Source organism: Mustela putorius, unplaced genomic scaffold (assembly GCF_011764305.1).
Source record: "Mustela putorius furo isolate JIRA1106 unplaced genomic scaffold, ASM1176430v1.1 tig00000129_pilon_pilon_pilon, whole genome shotgun sequence".
NCBI lineage: Eukaryota > Metazoa > Chordata > Mammalia > Carnivora > Mustelidae > Mustela > Mustela putorius.
In genome coordinates, this window is record NW_025421290.1 from 32,806,784 (window position 1) to 32,822,341 (window position 15,558).

General features: G+C 39.5%; 1 long non-coding RNA gene across 1 annotated transcript; it reads left to right on the plus strand.

Annotated features, from left to right (window-relative positions):
* The first annotated feature begins 2,242 nt into the window (after positions 1–2,242).
* Positions 2,243–3,803, plus strand: LOC123389636. The gene is made up of 2 exons (XR_006604271.1): positions 2,243–2,639; positions 3,509–3,803. It is a non-coding gene; the product is annotated as an uncharacterized LOC123389636 (long non-coding RNA).
* The last annotated feature ends 11,755 nt before the right edge of the window (positions 3,804–15,558 follow it).

Sequence of the window (15,558 nt, forward strand, 5' to 3'; positions counted from 1 at the left end):
ATCATCTGTTAGCTCTTTTCCAAATTCCCCCCCCCCTCTTTCTTGATCACCTCTATTTCCTCTTTTTCCCTCCATGCTGGGCAACTTTCTCTATTCCCAAAACATAATACAAGTTAGCGTTATACTCCGGTGCAACCATGTGTCCTAAGGGTTGTAGATGCGTTCATATTTAATGCAGGCAGCCCCTCTCTCCATGCTGCCAGGTACTAATAATTCAAGTCTGATGGTACAATGGATATTTACTGAAGGTTAGCAATTAATAGTGAGTACAGCACAAAGCAGGAAAGCACTTAAGACTCAATATCAGACATCCCTGCTCTGAAAGCTCACTGCTCGCAACCCACTGAGGGAATCCTTGCTCAACATCTCTCTCCCCACCTCTAGCCCGAGTAAATGGAGCCAAGACCTCAAGTCCCCAAACTGTGGTCTCCCTGACTGCCAAGAGAAAACTGAAAAATTCTTAAAATCTCATGGTAAGTGGGGATTAAGTTCTAAAGTCATCACTCTTGAAAATCAAAGTGCCCAGAAAATAGTCCAAGGCATAAGTCTTCTTTAGTGAAAGTTGCCCTCTGACCCTCAATTAATTTTTCAATTTCTTCATTGAGAATACTGACAGAGTCATCACCGCCCCAAATCCCGGCCACCTGAACTATGTGTCCCAGTTCATGGCCAATGTGGGGAAGCCATGAACATGAGTCACAATTATTTCCTGAGTTTTACCAGTATGAATTGATGTTTCAGGCTTGATGGCATCTTTTCTTCGCCTCACAGACCCACTGAGTGGAATGGCAGACCAAATAACTTGAACAGAAGTATAATGAGAATCCTTTATAGTTCACTTTCTTATGCAAAGCAATTTTTGGTTCTACTCCATTGCATCATGTCATGAACCCACTGAAATATCTTTCCAAACCAAAGAGAACGCTATCCTAGATCTCCAAAAAGAACTTATATAAATTCACTTTTTAAAAAATTTAATTTTTAAAAAAATTACAGATACTATTTTTAGAAGAACTCAGAGCTGAAATACATGTACTTTCCTTCCCCCACACAGTCTAGGTCAACAGAGGGGACGAGGTAAATCTCTTCTATACCTGTAGAAAGCAAACCCCAGGGGTTCCTTTTTTTTTTTTTTTTTTTAATCTTGTTTCACCTCCCTCACCTCTTCTTCTCCTCCTCTCTCTTCTCCTCACTAAACACTATAAAGTCCCAAGAGCCTGGAGTAGTGTGGTGGGCACTGGCGGGAAAAGGAAGATATCCCAGAGACTGAAATGGTCTCCAATTATTTCTTACCAGATTGAACTCTTTTTGAATAAAGCGCACATCTCGTCTGCCACCTTTTAACAGTTGTGTGCTGCCTTTTAATGTTTTTTTTTGTTTTTTAATTTATTAGGTTTATCCTCCTTGTTAAAAAGTAATCATGACTAAAAGAATTAGTCTTCTGGGCATGCAGCAAAAATGCACCGAAAGCCACAGTAATCAGCAGATCTAAATCAGCATCCTCTTATCTATGCTACTCTGCCACCTACAGGAAGGTTGTGAGTGGGTCATCTCACTTTCAGGTGACAGCAATGACTAACATATCTGCAAAGTACTCTTCTTTGGAATAACTGCTAATCAATATAGTAGTCATTCAAGAATGTTTTGAAACACCCATTCTGTGTTCTGTTAGGTTTGAAGGATGCGGAGGTGAATGAGACATTCAGCCTCCCGTGAAATAACTCGTTCAGAAGATGGTTCGGATAGGAAATGCATCATCAAGATCAAGGGTAGCACATTTGACAACTTCATTTGAATTACAAAAGGGCATCCCGCTTTCTGGGCTGGTAAAGCCCCACATTAGAACACAGAGAATACTGCAAGTAGATCAAGCACGGGGTTTCACCTCTGCCTTCTCATAAGAGTCCTTCTGTGCAATATAAGAACTACACAACAGTATGTGGCCTCCTTTGTTCTGTAGCTGGTACTTAAATCATGAGCTTATGGAGATCTATTTTTTAAAAGTAGGCATGAGGGGTACCTGGGTGGCTCATTGGGTTAAAGCCTCTGCCTTTGGCTCAGGTCATGATCCCAGGGTCCTGGGATCAAGCCCCACATCAGGCTCTCTGATCCACTGGGAGCCTGCTTCCTCCTCTCTCTCTCTGACTGCCTCTCTGCCTACTTGCGATCTCTGCCTGTCAAATAAATGAATAAAATCTGTTTTAAAAAATTAAAAAAAATAAAAGTAGTCATGAAAGGGGAGCCTGGGTAGCTCAGTTGGTTAAGCATCCAACTATTGATTTCAGCTCGGGTCTTGTGTGAGTTCAAGCCCCTTGTAAGTTTCCCCACTGGGTGTGGCGCTTACTTAAAAAAAAAAAATAGACATGAAAATATCTGGAGCCTAGAATTTACAAAAACATAAATCCATACATAAGGAAATATAGATGTAGTAACAATGTTTTAATATTTCATTTTAATCCCTGTATCAGTGGACATAGACGAGGAGACGAGCCTACAAGAAACAAGAAAGATGATGTCTAAAGGGTTTGAAGGGAAAAAAGAGGAGCCACAAATGGAAAAACCAAAACCAATGAAGAGGGGATGGCTGAAGGACCTACACTAGAATGAGCACACCCTTCATCTTGAAACTTTAGGAAAAGGTGATACATATGTTTTACACAAGCACACGCAGAAATGTTCCTAAGAATGGCTCTGGGAGGCAGCCCCACGTTGGTTCGTGCTAGGCAGCAATATATTTGCAAGCAGTATTTCACATGTGCTTAGAAAGCTGCGTTTGTCATGTGACTACAGACTATTTATCTGGTGTTACCATCATCTTCAACAACAAAAACAATAAATGTTTGGGGGCATTCTTAAGATCATCAAAAATAATTGGTTTTCACTAAGTACATTAAAAAGTTTAAATATTATCATTCTTGCCCTCAGGAAGAATTATATATAGCAAGGTAATGTATAATGCAAGGTATATACAAAGAGTGCTGAAAAAGTGGGGCTAAAATGACAGATTTTAGAAATTTGTGGATGAATTCAAATGAATTATTTCAACCAGGGAAAAGATTTTGTGAAGGGATGGGTTTTGGGCCAGCTCTTGAAGGAAAGGGTGCCACTTCCAAAGGCAAAGTATGGCATGGTGAGGGGGTCAGGTGCATAACAAATAGTGGGAACACCGGTAGGTAAGTAAGTAGGCAGAATTAAGCATAAATGGTGGATTTAGATAGGGTCAGTATACCTATTTGACGAGAATAACAGAAACAAAAGTGGCTAACTATGACAGACTATATTTTCCTCAAATAAATGCAATAAATACCAATATTTCCAGTCCCAGATGATTTTCCAGAACCTTCCAGCCCCCATCAGACTGTGGAACCTATTTCCTTGCCCCTTGAATCTGGGTCTTCAATGGTGGTCTTATGAATGCTCCAATTAGTAGAGCACAGTGCATGTGATGCTATGGGACTTTCAGGGTGAGGTCATAACATGATGCAGTTTCTGTCTCCTTTTCTCTTAGTTTACTCACCTTTCCACCCTGGCTACCATGTTTTGAGGGAGCCCAGGCCACGTCCAGTGACCATATGTAGGTGTCCCACTCAACAGTCTCAGCGAAGGTCTCAGCTGACTGCTAAAATCAATTAAGACACGTAAGTGCGTGGAGATTCTGTTGTTTTCCAGCCCAAAGACTTCAAGCCTTCCAGCTGAGGCACCCGATGTCACAGAGAAGGGACAAGCCATTCCTGCTGTACTCTGTCCAAATTCCTGATCCTCATAATCTATGAGCATAATAAATAATTGTTTCCGACCAATAATTCTGGGGTAACTTGTTAAGAGCCATAGTAACTAGAACAATAACATTGAGTAATTACCAAATGCCATGTACCATGTTTGATGCCTTATATTTTATATTGGTTAGCCATTTCTGTATAACAAACCATTCCAATCCTCAGTTGCTTAAAACAATAGTTCTTGCTTATTAAAGCTCACATATCTGTGGTCTACTGAGGCCAACCTAAGCTGGGCTCACTTCGGTTCGGTGCTGAATGTTTGCCTCGAGCTCTGCCTTAGCCTGGGCTTGGCTGGGGCATCTTAGTTTAGGGCAGATCCATTGTATGTATCTCTTATCCTCCTTTGGAACTGACAGGTTTGTCTGGGTATGTCATTTTCATGGAGAAGCAAGAGCACAAGAACAAGAGTGGAAATACTTAGGCTTCTTAGGGCCTACAGTTAGAAATGGCACACCATTGCTTCTACCAAATTCTGTTGGCCAAAGGGACTTCCATGACCAGACCGAGATTAACAGGGAGAGAAATCAGATCCATCTGTTTAGTATTACTGCAAAGTCACAGGCAGAGGGTGTACACATAGGGAGGGGTGAAGAATTAGAGCTGTTAATTCAATCTATTGCATAATTATCCAATAAGTACCATTATCATCCCCTTCCCATCCATGTCATTGAGAAACTGCAGCACAGAGAACTTAAATACCGTGAATTAACAGAGTTCCTGGCGCTTTCAGTGACTCGGCTGCTCCTATGGCTGGCTCATCACTGCAACTGTTTAAGAGACCAAAGTCTCAGATGATGTCTTTGCTTTTTAGGTGTTAGATCTCAGCTGGCTGCAAGAGTGCTGGGTCGTCTGTGCTTCCCACCTTAAACCAATTCCTGACCTTCCTCTAGTTGGACCTTAGGATCACTTTGCCAATGAATGTTTCCATTAGCCTCAGGAACCACTAGAAATCCCAACTGTTCCACCCATCACCCCAATTCATCCATGAATACAACCCCTCTTACGCTGCTCTCTAGCTCCCTCAAAATTTCCTGTGCCTCTAAGACTCAAGACCTGTCATCAGTACTCTTTACCTATAATATCTTCTCTGAACAGTCCCTTCACTCCCATCCACCTTCAGACTGAAACACTGGTATCCCCTTCCAGCCACAAGCTCCCACTGCCCTGCAGTCCTTGCAACAGGAGGTGGTTTTTCTCTTTTATACCAGATACCTGTGGGCTTGAAGATGAAAGAGGAGAGAGTTATCCTCTTTGCTTCGTAACTCATTCTCCTTCCTCTTCAAAACTTGGATCTTGTTCATGCTATCAGACACTATAACCCCAAATATTGCTATCTCCTTGACCTTCATACAAAGTTTAATTTAGCTTATTTTGGAAGACTAACTTGACCTGGGTTATTTCTCGATTGTGTCTGGAAATCACAAGCAAAACTTGAACTGGTTCCCAAGGTTAATATGAGGTCATTACAGACCAATTCCCTATTATTTAAGAAAATTCTATTATAACCAATCACTGGGAAGTATAAATAACCACTGCCTTCCCACTATATAAACTACCCCTTAGAGAAGGGACCTTGTCCTCTAACCATATACCCTGAGGCTCATTCCATGTTTTGGTCTGAGTGCTCCCAGTTTGCAAACTGTATTTTGGTGTGTGCACAATAAACTTTTATGTGGGACGCCTGGGTGGCTCAGTTGGTTGGATGACTGCCTTCGGCTCAGGTCATGATCCTGAAGTTCCGGGATTGAGTCCCACATCAGGCTCCCAGCTCCATGGGGAGTCTGCTTCTCCCTCTGACCTTCTCCTTGCTCATGCTCTCTCTCACTGTCTCTCTCTTAAATAAATAAATAAATAAATAAATAAATAAAAATAAACTTTTATGAATTACTACTTGGTTGTTCGCTGGTTTTCTGTCATATATGTACTTTTGACAATAGTGACTTGCCGAGGCCCAAGGCACATGGCTCACTCTTTAGGAAGATGTTCCAAAAGTTGCTCACATCACCTCTTATATGCATTGGATCAAATGTAAGCACAGGATGACATTTAGCCACAAAGGAAGATCAAAATGTAATCTCTTGCTGGGCAAGACCAGCTAACACTCAGGGAATTCTACTACTAAGGGAAAGGCAAAAATGGATATTTGGGAGCAGTAAGTAATCTCTATCACATTAATTAAGCCTACCTACTCTATGCCTTCCCACAAGCAGCTGACACCAGAGAAAAGCACCACAGCCATGATGACTCTTATCCTAAATCTCAAGAAAGCAATTGATTCTCCATAACAATCCTATATACTTTTAAAGATACCCTTGATGTTGTACCTGCAAAAAATGACTAATTCATATTTTCGCCTCTTTTCTCAAAACTTCAACAATTCCTTCCCACTTTTTACACTGCATTCTCAGCTGATAACTTTCCCTTGTATTTTACCCAAAATTTTTAAACAATCACAGGAAATTCCTTTCCTTCCTACCACCAAATCTATCAACTTACCTACACACTTCCACCACCAATTCTAACTTTCTTTCTTCTCATCCTCTCTCCTTTTACAGTATATGGACGCTTCCTGCTCCCAGCAAAGATGAACGCCTCCCTTTTTGCTCTGAAGCCTATCCTCGCTGGCCTTTCTCAAAGAGTGATGACTGCAATAATATGCAATTTCTCTTGTATCATTATGAATTTTTTTTCCTCATTGACTATTCCCAGAAATAGTCTCTAGCAAATCCCATCTTCAAAAAATCATTTGAGGCAAGGATTCTGGGAAGCTGGTGGAGTAGGAAGTACGAGGAATCTTGTCTCCCCATCTAGACAATCCATTGCATTGACAGAATCTGATACAACCTGTTGGAATGCTGGAGTCTATTGAAGGCTTGCAATTTCCAGGCCAAGGCTTGGACGGTAAAGTGCAGTTAGGTTCAGTCAATGTCTGCTCTTAGCACAGAAGCAGCTACCCAACCCCCATCTTCCCAGCGCAGGCTCTTGCAGGAGCAAGAGCAGACACAAAGGACCCTGTCCTCCCAATATGAGAAGTCTGTCTTCCGACTGCTGATTGCTACTTCTGACCATGGAGATCACCATTTTCTCACTTCATCTTTTCTTCTCAATTCACTCCAATTTGTCTTCCATCTCCATTACTACACTCTAATGGCTTTTGCCAATGTCCTCTGACTTGGCAGATTAAGATCTTTCCTACCTTCTCTTCTGTGCTTCTTGGCAGCATTTGGCAGCTTTACTCTCTTCTTGCAACATTCTCTAACCTTGGTATCCACACCCACCTTCCACCCTGGCTCTCATTCTCCTGGTTTGTATGCTACATCGTTGCGAACTCCTTCTCAGTTTTGGTTTGGTTTTTTTGTTTGTTTGTTTAGGTTTTGTTTTTTGGCTCTTTCTCCTTGGTCCAGCCTCTAAATGTCAGAATGCCTCTATACTCTCTTCTTACACTCTTCACAGCATCTCACGCATCTCCATGGCTGTAAGTACCTATACATGCTAAATGATTCCCCAATATTTATTTCCAGGTCAAACTGCTGAGCTCTAAACTTGTATTCAACAGTTTATCTGATGTCTCCACTTGAATGCGCAACAGACATCTAAACCTAACCAGAACAATTTTTATCACCTAAACATGTCTATCCCTCAATTTCCCCCAACCTGAATGAACGTGACATCTTCCCAGTTACCTAACAGAAACCTGGGCATCATTTCTGATTACTCATTTTTCTAAAATCCCATGTTCTACCCAATGCAGGCCTTACTGGAGCCCTTTGCAAAACACACAATGAATCTATCTCTACTCTTCTCACCTGAATTTCTACAAACGCCTAACATATAATATTCTACTTACTTCTCTTTTCTGTTGTCTGTTTCACCAGCCTCATGAGATTTATGAGTGAAGGGAATTTGGCTTGTTTTATCTTGTGCTATACACTCATAGCTTAGAATAGGGCCAGTTGCTTAATAAGTATTCACTGAATAATTGGAAGAAAAGTCTAGTGGGAATCAGACATGCAAAAATTGAATTATACATTCTTTTAAAAAATTTTTTTAATTAAAATTTTTTTTTAAAAAATTGTATTTATTTATTTGACAGAGAGAGACACAGTGAGAGAGGGAACACAGCAGGGGGAGTGGGAGAGGGAGAAGCAGACTCCCTGCTGTGCAGGGAGCCCAATGTGATGTGATGCAGTGCTTCATCACAGGATCCTGGGATCATGACCTGGGCCAAAGGCAGACACTTAATGACTAAGCCACCCAGGTCCCCCTATAATACATTCTTTTAAATGGGAGTATGTACAAAATTGAGAAAGGAGAGTTCCAGATCTTGGGAATTAGACACAGCTTTAGTCTTTCTTTTTGGATGAAAGGAAAATAAGCTAAGAACAAAGAACATTGTGAAAATATGTCTTAATATTCCCATTAAAATGCCTGTTAAAGCACAATACACAAGTAATTACATAAAATATTACCACTTTCCAAGTAATTTACAAAAATAAATATGGAGAAACAATGATGGGGCAAATAATGGAAGGAATTAAAGCTTCCAGGAGCTGGATTTCTCTAGAAAGGAAAAAACATAAGTGGAGGAAGACATTGATAAGAGTGTAATGTGAAGAAAGATACAGAAACAACTTTTTTTTTTTTTAAGATTTTATTTATTTGATAGAGAGAAATCACAAGTAGACGGAGAGGCAGACAGAGAGAGAGAGGGGAAGCAGGATCCCTGCTGAGCAGAGAGCCCGATGCGGGACTCGACCCCAGGACCCTGAGATCATGACCTGAGCCGAAGGCAGCGGCTTAACCCACTGAGCCACCCAGGTGCCCCAGAAACAACTTTTTTAAAATTCCTTTTTCCGGAGCAATGAGAATGGAGATGGTCTCAACTTTACAGGACAGCTATGTGGGACTTGTATAAAGTCAGAGAGAGAGTGGGGACAACCTATTACGGGTAGCTTGTGACTATCGACTAGTATTTAAAATGTAAAAATCCTGAGACCCATCAACTCCATTTCTACTTATCTATTCTACAAATGCAATAGCAAAAGTGTATAAAGGAACATTCACAAGGACATTATTGCAGCAATGTTTAAAATAGCACAAAAGGAAACAGCCCTACTCTTTGGGTACCCACAGAGGGGGCCGTTAAAGTCACCTGAGAACATGAAATTTACTGGTCTAGAAAGAGGTCTGTGATATACTGGGTCTATGAAAACGCAAACCGAGCGTTTGCCTGGATAGTGCAGCTGGTTATGCATCTGACTCTTGGTTTTGGGTCAGGTTATAATCTCAAGGTTGTGATATCGAGCCCCATGTCGGGCTCCATGCTCAGCATAGAATTTGCTTGAGATCCTTTCTCCCTCTCCCTGTCTCTCCTGCTTGTTCTCTCTCTCTCTCTCAAATAAATAAATAAATCGTTTTTTCTAAAAATAAAAAAAGCAAGTTGTATATAAAATTTAAGGCATGAATCCTTTTTTTGGTAAAAAACAAAGTGTACTTATATTTATCTATCTAGCGGTAGAACTATCTATCTATCTATCATCTATCTATAGCCAGAGATGCTTTGTGAACATAAGAAAAAACACATGTGTGATCAAAAGGTATGACTGGAAAGGCAGAAATACACGGGCTTCATATATTCTTTTATATAATTTTTATTTGATGGCTTTTGGTAATTTAACTTTTCTTGTTTTATTGTTGTTTTTCCTCTCCAATAAAATATTTTTTGAATGTCATGATTGGTTTGGGAAAAAAAAATCAGTGGCTAAATATGGAAACTAAGAACATAGAGATTTTGAAAATGGTCTGTATTTGATTATCACTATCCAATCACATTCTTTGAAAGTCAGACAGAAATTCTGATTTCATTTTTTAAGCCAATATTGGAAAGATGAAAACACCTTAAGGGCACTGAAAAGAGGCTATGTTTGGTATTCTGTAATTAGTCTATTAAAAAGGAAAAAGAAAAGCAAAGGAACAGTAATGGAGACAATGAGAGGCAAGAGGGAGGGAAGGAAAAAGGAAGGTAAGTTCAGGGAAAAGGGGAGACAGGAGGAAGGATGGGGAGACAGACCGGAAGAAGAATATGGAATTGATCAAAGGGGAGACAGGAAGAAGGATATGGAATTGATCGTATTGTTCACTAAAATTTGAGAAAATTAAGAAGTGATTATGTAATGAATTCTATCCTTGGAAAGTAAAACAACAGTTAGTGATAAATATCCCTAAGGGTGTGCAAAATATATGAAGAAGAAATGAAACACCACTCTACATACTGTGGGTTCCGAGTTCTGTGTTCTATCTGGGCTCAGGTGTATTTTGTCCTCCTGTGCCCAAATGACAGTATCGATTGTCTTTATCACATGCTACAATGTATCTGAAGGCTGGAAAATCTATCATTTCATTTAACATTTATTGAGGAATGGTAATGCATTCTACACTTGGCAAATGAGCAATTATATCTCTTGACTAGAGATTTATATAAGGCCTCTAGTTTTAAACAGTCTGAGTCATTTCAGGAAATAGATGATTTTCAACAGATTTAAAACAGAAATCAGTTATTCAAATGACTTAACCTCAAAGAAACTGGTGAAAAATTTACTAATTCAGAGTATAGTATGTGTTCCATCTCATACTTGGAATTGCTTCTTTGATTCTAATTTTACAGATGGAAAAAATAAACTCTTACACATCCAAAAGAGAGGATGGCTTTGCTTAATTGGTAAACTCAGTTCAGAAGGACATTCTAACTCACATTTTCTCCACTGCTCAACGTGATCAAGACAAGGACAAAATGGAACCTATTTCATTTTCTGTACCAACAGCATTCTTCTTGTTGTTGTTGTTACGGTCTTTAATACTTACTGAGGACCTACTTTGTGGCAATCACCATGCTAAGAGGCTTTACATGGATTATCATTGCACAACTCTCTAAAGTAGGTAATATTACTAAACTTCCACTTCACAGATGAGGTAACTTGCCCTTGGTCATTGCAAGAAAAAGCATCTTAGTGCACATGACTGCAAAGTCCACACGCTTGGCTACTTGCTAAACCACTATACCTTTCAATGTATACTGTTGTCTCTTCTGATTTATTTTTGTGCAAAGACATTAGCACATGCCCAATTTAATATTTTTTTTTATCTACAGAATCAGAGGTATGCCACTGGCTTATTAGGTAAAATAGAAAGGATTCCCCTTTCTAATGGTCACCCTTTATTTTCTTGTTTAATGAAAGCATGATAATGATAAATGATAAATCCAGACATAAATGTTTTGATTATAAAGAATCTTGCTAGAAAATAACTGTTCTTGACAAATTCAGTAATTGAGTAGATGCTACTTAAAATGGGAAATGCATGATTTTCAGTTGATGTAAAAACAGAAAAATTAATTATTTAAATGATTTAATACATGCTTCTTGATGACACTTTTATGAAGGCAATTTTCTTAATCAGGGAAAAGTCTCAGTTTCAGGTCTCAGTTTTGCACAAGCTATAGCTTCTCTACTCCCAAATGAAGTTTAATGCATTATATAATTAACATATATTTGACAAACTTAAGGAGCAAGGTGAATTGACTCAAAACCTTAGCATTTACCTGGACTGATAATTTCTTATTCCTAAGACAGGTGGAAAGAGCCTTGAACTTGTACCTCTAAAATTTCACAAGTAAACAGCAGTATGACCTTGGACAAGTCACTGCTGAAGGTGAGTCTCAGTTTCCCATCCACAGCGAAGGGATTATATTACTTATCTCATTGGACTGCTACAAGCTTTAAAGGAGGTACCCTGTGATTAAAGCTTTTAAAGTAAATCCATTATTATTATTATTGCTTCTCATCTTGGCAGGAACACAAAATGGCAAATTCCTCATTTTTTTTTTTAAGCTCCATTTTTTCTGTTTAATCATCTATTATGTTTTGCCTGCTGGGTATCTCATTACCTTGAAGAAACATCCTACAACATTAATCCAGAACCTTGTTCACAACAAGGTATTTGAAATGCACCCCTCGATTTTCTCACAGGAAACTATTAAATGGAAGACCAGTACTCCCATTCTGGCCTGGAATCTATGAGAGTCTTTCTACCCCCTCCCTTTTTACAAGCTGTACAACCTCTACTATCAGAGGAAGGTAGATTCTGAAGAATTGAAAATGGTCCATCTAGTTCCAGTTTACATAATAATTCTCTAAGACAGGGTTTGTAGATAAACTACAGATTTTATTGTGTTTTATTAGAAAATTATCTATGTAGAATAATGTGTCATATCAGAGGCCTCTATCAAGTTGAAGATGTATAAATAAGAAGATAAAGTTGGCATGTAAATCAAAGATAATTTGGGGGCACCTGGGTGACTAAATCGGTTAAGCATCTGCCTGTGGCTCTGGTCATGGTCACGATCTCAGTGTTTTAGGATTGAGGGAGGTGGGTTTCCTGCTCTGCAGCAAGTCTGCTTCTCCCTCTCCATGTGCCCCTCCTGCGTTCATGCACTCCCTCTCTCTCAAATAAATAAAGCCTCTAAAAAAAAAAAGATTTTGTCTTCTAGAAGAATGCTTTTATAAATACATCAGTGAGCACCTTAATTTTCACCATTTTTAACTGTCTCAAATCACAGCTATTGAACTTGTGAATCAAGATAAGGTATATATGGCTGAGGTCCAAGAATCAGAGAAAGAGATAATCCATGTAATTAAACAGTGTTTACTTTTATAACACAATAACAGGCCTTCTTGGGGATATGAACTGTTTTTTGACTGGAAGACAAGCCATCTGGAGAAAGAACCATCACTGATTGTAAAATAAAGCTTCACAGGACTTATTTTTGACACTTTACACGAATGATTTCATTTAATTCAGTAACTCTAATTTCATCAAATATCCAGTAAATTACAGATTTCCAATTGTGTCATAACTGTCATTTCTTTTATGGTTTACTTGAATTAGGATTCCAGTAAGTTCCACACATTGTGATAGATTGATATGCCTCTTTTAATCTGCAGGTTCCTCTCTCTCTCCCTGAATTTATTTGTTGAGAAATTGGACCAATTGTCCTCTAGCTTCCCAGCGTCTGAGTTTTGCTGACTGAATTCCAGTTTTGTAGTTTGTGATGTCCTTGCCTCCTCTGTATTTTTTGAAAATTGTTAGTTGGATCTATAAGCCTAGTCAGATGCAGGGTTTCTATTTTCGGGTCGTGGCCGTGAAGGTAAGACTACCTTATTGGTGGTAGTATGTTCTTCATCAGGAACCATATACATCTGGTTATTTCTCTTTTTGTGATGTTAGCAGATGCCAGTGTTTAAGGCCTCCATGTCAATTCATTAGAGGCTGTGAAATGGTGATATTTTATCGTTCTTTATTCACTTTCTAGTTGGAATACTTCTTTACTGAGAAACTTCCTCTCATCTACTGTATTAGTTTCCTGAGGCCATTGTAATAAATAACCATGAACTTGGTGGCTTAAACATAACAAAAATTTATTCTCATGCAGTTCCGGAGGCCAGAAGTCTAAAATAAAGGTATTGGCAGGGCCACATTCCTCCCGGAGGCACTAGGGGAGAATCTGTTCCTTGCCTCTTCCAGCTTCTGGTGGCTGTTGGCACAACTTGTGGCTGCACCACTCCAATTTCTACCACCGCGGTTACATTCCCTTTCCTCCTCTTTTTGCTCACCTCTCTGTATCTCTTAGATTTAGGACCTACCAGGGTAATCCAGGATGATCTCATCACAAACTCAACAACATAATTATATCTGTAAAGACCCTTTCTCTGGGGCGGCTGGGTGGCTCAGTTGGTTAAGAATCTGCCTTCAGCTAGGACATGATCTCCAGGTCCTGGGATTGAGACCCGTGTTGGGTTCCTTTGCTTAGCTGGGAAGTCTGCTTCTCTCTCTCCTGCTGCCCCAACTTGTTCTCTCTCTCTCTCTCTCAAAAAAATAAAACCTTAAGTAAAAAAAGAACTTTTTTCTAAGTAAGGTAACATTCACAGGTTCTGAGGATTAGGACGTTTTCTTTTGGGGGGTCACATTCAATCCAAGACACCCACAATTTGGTACTTGGTAGTACAGTCCGTGTGGAAAGGCTAGATAAGTGCTCAATTAGTTTTCTTCATTTATCACTCTTCAAAATAAAGAGTTAATTCCCCAGCATCCTCCAATAGTGACCAATTAGAAGTTTCATTTTTAAGTAGTATTATAAATTAATGGATTTAAATATTTGATGTACTTCAACTTGCTATTAAGTTCTATCCTATTGGAACTCAAAGCGCCTCAGCTTTGGCCAATAGGGGCCTCTTCATGTTGGCTCCTAAATTCTCTCGACAGGACATGAGCAATCTTTGGTGTCTTCTGTTATGGGTTGAATTGTGTCCTCCAAAAAAGAGATGTTGGAATCTAAACCCCAGTAGCTCAGAAAGTGGCCTTATTTGGAAATAGGGTCTTTCAAAGACAGTTAAGTTAGAATGTGGTCATAAACCCTAATCCCACAGGACTGGCATCCTTACAAAAAGGGGAATTTGGGACACAGAGACAGACATGCCTAGAGGGAAAACAATGTAAAGACAGGGAGAATGCCATGTCCAGATAGAGGCAGAAGATTGGAGTGATGCAACCATAAGCCAAAGAACACCCAGGATTGCAGGCCACCACGAGAAGCTGCGAAGATTCTTCTCAGAAGGTCAGATAGAGCATGGTTTTGCTGACACCTTGATTTCAGATTTCCAGCTTCCAGGACTGTGGGAAAATAAATTTCTAATCTTTAAGTCACCCAGTTTGTGGGACCTTGTTACAATAGCCCAGGGAAACTAATACATCTTCCTTGTGATCTGTATGAAAGGATATTTCATTTTGTATTAGGTTGGGCAATCATTGGCAATTTCATCTGATTCAAGCTGATATTTTTCTTGCTCAGATCTTGGAATCAGCAATATCTGCAAGGAGGCTTGATACCTTTTAGTGGAAAATATTTCAAGATTATTTCTGGGAGCTAGAGATGCTCACAGTTGCTAGATCGGTTACTGTCTTTAGACTCTTTCAGAGCTATGTATATTTTACATGCTAAAACATTGGATTTGGGTTTTGTTGTTTTTTAGAAAAAAGACATTTCTTGGTCTTGACCTGGAATCAGAATGAGACATTTCTCTAAGGAGTCCCAGTCTTGAAATGCCATAATTTAGGCATTAGGTGTACACAGTGCTACTGGGTTGGTTAGTTCTAGGCCTTTTCAGAGGCAGGGTAAAAAATACAACAAAATGGACCATGGCGCTTCTAATTCAAATTCAGGACTATGGAATTTTTACTTATCCACTTGTACCTTACATCTGCATTTCCTTTCTCCAATGCTGGGAATCCTGGTTTTCAAGAATGATTTAAGATGATATCATTAGAACATTACTCATTTTATTTATCTCACATTTCACATTTAAAAAGCCAGAATACATGTACAAACATTATCACATCAATACAAAGAGGAGTGGAAAAAAAAACTTTCATATTTCTTCTTGTTTTTAGAAAATATGTCCTTACAGATGTATAATCAAATTACTGTTTTTAAACAATATTTTATTTATTTGAGACAGAGAGCACAGTGGTGGGGAGGGGGAGAGGGAAAGGGAAGAGTAGGCTAGCAGGAGCCTGATGTGGAACTGGTGGGACTCATAGGACCCATGGCACCCGATCCCAGGACCCTGGGATCATGACCTGAGCTGAAGGCAGGATGCTTAATGTGCTGAGCCACCCAGGTGCTCCAAATTACTGTGTTTTAAGGTCACTTGGAAAGGTTCCTCTC